Below are 5222 nucleotides of genomic sequence, written 5' to 3'. Positions count from 1 at the left end.
TGGCCTCATAAAATGAGTTAGGGAGGATTCCCTCTTTTTCTATTGTTTGGAATAGTTTTAGATGGAATGGTACCAGCTCCTCTTTGTACTTCTTGTGGAATTCAGCTGTGAATCTGTCTGATCCAGGACTTTTTTTGGTTAGTAGGCTATTAGTTACTGCCTGAATTTCAAAACTTTTCATTGGTCTATTCAAGGATTCAACTTCTTCCTGGTTTAGTCTTGGGAGGTAGTATATACCCAGGAATTTATCCATTTCTTTTAGATTTTCTAGTTTATTTGTATAGAGGTGTTTATAGTATTCTCTGATATAGTTTGTATTTCTGTGGGATTGGTGGTGATATCCCCTTTATCTTTTATTACATCTACTTGATTCTTTTTTCTTTCTTTCTTAGTCTGGCTAGTGGTCTATTTTGTTGATCTTGTAAAAAAAACAGCTCTTGGATTCATTAATTTTTTGAAGGGGTTTTTGTGTCTGTATCTCCTTCAGTTCTGCTCTGATCCTAATTATTTCTTGTCTTCTGCTAGCTTTTGAATTTGTTTGCTCTTGTTTCTCTAGTTCTTTTAATTGTGAAGTTAGGGTGTCAGTTTTAGATCTTTCCTGCTTTCTCTTATGGGCATTTAGTGCTATAAATTTCCCTCTACACACTTCTTTAAATTTGTCCCAGAGATTCTGGTACGTTGTGTTTTTGTTTTCATTGATTTCAAATAACATATTTATTTCTGCTTAATTGTGTTATTTACCCAGTAGTCATTCAGGAGCAGGTTGTTCAGTTTCAATGTAGTTGTGTAGTTTTGAGTGAGTTTCTTAATCCTGAGTTCCAGTTTGATTGCACTGTCATCTGAGAGACTGTTATGATTTCCATTCTTTTACATTTGCTAAGGAGTGTTTTACTTCCAATTATGCTGCCAATTTTAGAATAAGTGCAATGAGGTGTTCAGAAGAAGGTATATTCTCTTGATTTGGGGTGGAGAGTTCTGTAGATGTGTATTAGGTCTGCTTGGTCCAGAGCTGAGTTCAAGTCCTGGATATCCTTGTTAATTTTCTGTCTCGTTGATCTGTCTGACACTGACAGTGGGGTGTTAAAGTCTCCCACTATTATTGTGTGGAAGTCTAAGTCTGTTTGTAGGTCTCTAATAACTTGCTTTATGAATCTGGGTGATCCTGTATTGGATGCATATATTTTAGGATAGATAGCTCTTCTTGATACATTGATACCTTTACCATTATGTAATGCCCTTCTTCATCTCTTTTGTTCATTGTTGGTTTAAAGTCTGTTTTATCAGAGACTAGGATTGCAGCCACTGTTTTGTTTGTTTATTTGATTTCAATTTGCTTGATAAATGTTCCTCCATCCCTTTATTTTGAGCGTATGTGTGTCTTTGCACATGAGATGGGTCTCCTGAATTCAGCACACTGACGGGTCTTGACTCTTTATCCAATTTACCAGTCTGTGTCTTTTAATTGGGGCATTTAGTCCATTTACATTTAAGGTTAATATTGTTATATGTGAATCTGATCATGTCATTATGATGCTGGCTGGTTATTTTGCCTGTTAGTTGATGCAGTTTCCTCATAGCATCAGTGGTCTTTACAATTTGGTATGTTTTGCAGTAGCTGGTACTGGTCGTTCCTTTGTATGTTTAGTGCTTCCTTCAGGGGCTCTTCTAAGGCAGGCCTGGTGGTAACAAAATCTGTCAGTGTTTTCTTCTCTGTAAAAGACTTTATTTTGCTTATGAAGCTTAGTTTGGCTGGATATGGAATTCTGGTTCGAAATTTCTTTTCTTTAAGAATGTTAAATATTGGCTCCCATTCTCTTCTGTCTTGTAGTGTTTCTGCCAACAGATCTGCTGTTAGCCTGATGGACTTCCCTTTGTGGGTAACCCAACCTTTGTCTCTGGCTGCCCTTAACATTTTTTCCTTCATTTCAACCTTGGTGAATCTGATGATTATGTGTCTTGGGGTTGCTTTTCTCAAGGAGTATCTTTGTGGTGTTCTCTGTATTTCCTGAAATTGAATGTTGGCCTGCCTTGCTAGGGTTGGGGTGTTTCTCCTGGATAAAGTGCTGAAGAGTGTTTTCCAACTTGGTTCCATTCTCTCTGTCACTTTCAGGTACACCAATCAAACATTTGGTCTTTTCACATAGTCCCATATTGCTTGGAGGTTTTGTTCATTTCTTTTCACTCTTTTTTCTCTAATCTTGTCTTCTTGCTTTATTTCATTGAGTTGATCTTCAATCTGTGATATCCTTTCTTCTGCTTAATTGATTCAGCTATTGATACTTGTGTATGCTTCATGAAGTTTTGTGCTGTGTTTTCAGCTCCATCAGGTCAATTACATTCTTCTCTAAACTGTTATTCTAGTTACCAATTCATCTAGCTTTTTTTTCAAAGTTCTTAGCTTCCTTGCATTGGGTTAGAACGTGCTCCTTTAGCTTGGTGGACTTTGTTATTACCCACCTTCTGAAGCCCACTTCTGTCAATTTGTCAAAATCCTTCTCTATCCAGTTTTTTTCCCTTGCTGGCAAGGAGTTGTGATCCTTTGGAGAAGAGGTGTTCTGGATTTTGGAATTTTCAGCCTTTTGTGCTGATTTCTCCCCATCTTCATGGATTTATCTAACTTTGGTCTTTGATATTGGTGATGTTCGGATGGGGTTTTGGTGTGGACGTCCTTTTGTTGATGTTGATACTATTCCTTTCTGTTTGTTAGTTTTCCTTCTAACAGGCCCTTCTGCTGCAGGTCTGCTGGAGTTTGCTGGAGTTTGCTGGAGGTCCACTACAGACCCTGTTTGCTTGAGTATCATCAGCAGAAGCTGCAGAACAGCAAATATTGCTGCCTGTTTCTTCCTCTGGAAGCTTTGTCCCAGAGAGCCACCCACCAGATGCCAGCCAGCTCTCCTGTATGAGGTGTCTGTCTGCCCCTACTGGAAGTTGTCTCCCAGTTTACATGACGTTCAGGGACCCACTTGAGGAGGCATTCTGTCCCTTAGCAGAGCTCAAACGCTGTGCTGGGACATCTGCTGCTCTCTTCAGAGCCATCAGCCAGGGACGTTTAAGTCTGCTAAGCTGTGCCCACAGCCACCCCTTCCCCAGGGTGCTCTGTCCCAGGGAGAAGGGGTTTTATCCATAAGTCCCTGACTGGGGCTGCTGCCTTTTTTTCCAGAGATGCCCTGCCCAGAAAGGAGGAATCTAGAGAGGCAGTCTGGCCACAGAGGCCTTGCTGAGATTTTGTGGGTTCCGCCTAGTTCACACTTCCAGGTGCATTTGTTTACACTGTAACGGTAAAACATCCTACTCAAGCCTCAGCAATGGTGGACACTCCTTCCCCATCAGGCTTGAGCATCCCAGGTTGACCTCAGAATGCTGTGCTAGCAGCAGGAATTTCAGGAACTTAGCTTGCTGGCCTCCATGGGGTGGGGCTTGCCGAGCCAGACCACTTGGCTCCCTGGCTTCAGCCCCTTTCCAGGGGAGTGAATGGTTCTGTCTCACTGGCTTTCCAGGTGCCACTGGGGTATGAAAGAAAAAACAAAACAAAGCAAAACAAAAAACTCCTGCAGCTAGCTCAGTGCCTGCCCAAACTGCCGCCCAGCTTTGTGCTTGAAACCCAGGACCCTGGTGGCATAGGCACCAGAGGGGAATCTCCTGGTTTGCAGGTTGTAAAGACCATGGGAAAAGCATAATATCTGGGCCAGAGTACACCATTCTTCCTGGTACAGTCTCTTACGGTTTCTCTTGGCTAAGGACGGGAGATCCCCTGATGCCTTGTGCTTCACATGTGAGGTGACTCCCCACCCTGCTTCGACTTGCCCTCTGTGGGCTGCACCTACTCTCCAACCAGTTCCAATGAGATGAATTGAGTATCTCAGTTGGAAATGCAGAAATCACCTGCCTTCTGCGTCCATCTCGGTGGGAGCTGAAGACCGGAGCTGTTCTTATTCACCCATCTTGCCAGTCCAATCTCTTCTGTTTATCTTTTCTTTTTTTTTTGCAGTTGCAAGATTTAATAGAGTGAAAACAGAGCTTCCATACAAAGGGAGGGGACGCAAAGAGGGTAGCCATTGCTGGCTCGAATGCCTGGGTTTATATACCGATCATTGTCCCTCCTACTGTGCTCTCAGGCGATAGATGACTGGCTATTTCTTTATCTCCTGTGAGTTCTCTGTGTCAGTGAAACCAATGCATATATATCTACCTTCACACTTTCACTAATTCCTTTCTTGCTACTTGTAATATCTTCTTTTATTACTCTTTGTGTTTTTTACTTTCATATGTATTTTCTGACTGCTTCCTTTCTCTGAATTTTTTTCTCATCTACATTCTGGGCTAATCACTTGATACTATATGTTATTTCTATCATTTATACAACTTACAATGTGTACAAGTTGAACCCCAAACTTAATTGCTAATAATTTGAAAACTTTATTGTAGTTCCAGCATCTAGGAGAGTATCTAGCAAATTAATTGTAATTTTTTGTAACTGACTATAGGGCCTGCATTTTGAATAGTATGTAATAATAAATGTAACTCAAAAAATTGTTGATGATGATGGGTAATATGTTGAGAACAGAAGTTGGGCAAAATAAACAAAATTTTGAGGAAAGCTAAGCATGTAGCATATCTTTAAGGATGAGGATAACTGAATTCACTTGAGATTCCTAATGGTTGATTAGGATACCTAGCAGTATATCAGGTTTAGCCGAATTGTTCCCTGATGCACATGAAGATGAAGCAAGAACATTTCAATGGATAGAATGGCATGACCAAAGGTTCAGAGGGTGGAAATATATGTGTACAGAAGATTTACTAATTTAATAATAGAGGAAATTACTCACACCATGTGGGGAACATTAGATGACTATTTCTTTAGTAGGGAAAAGTAAAACTGTGCTTATATTTAAAAAAAAAAACTTTGTAAGAGCTGTTTTAAAAGATTTTTTCTGGCCGAGTATGGTGGCTCACGCCTGTAATTCCAACACTTTGGGAGGTCGAGGTGGGTGGATCACCTAAGGTCAGGAGTTCAAGACAAGCCTGACCAATATGGTGAAACCCTGCCTCTACTAAAATGCAAAATTAGCCAGCCATGGTGGCACACACTTGTAATTTCAGCTACTCAGGAGGCTGAGGCAGGAGAATCGCTGAACCCGGGAGGCGGAGGTTGCAGTGAGCCAAGATTGCACCACTGCACCCTAGCTTGGGCAACAGCAAGACTCCATCGCAAAAAAAAA

The sequence above is a fragment of the Rhinopithecus bieti genome, unplaced genomic scaffold (assembly GCF_001698545.2).
Source record: "Rhinopithecus bieti isolate Rb0 unplaced genomic scaffold, ASM169854v2 scaffold_49381, whole genome shotgun sequence".
Taxonomy (NCBI): domain Eukaryota; kingdom Metazoa; phylum Chordata; class Mammalia; order Primates; family Cercopithecidae; genus Rhinopithecus; species Rhinopithecus bieti.
This window is presented reverse-complemented; position numbering follows the sequence as displayed.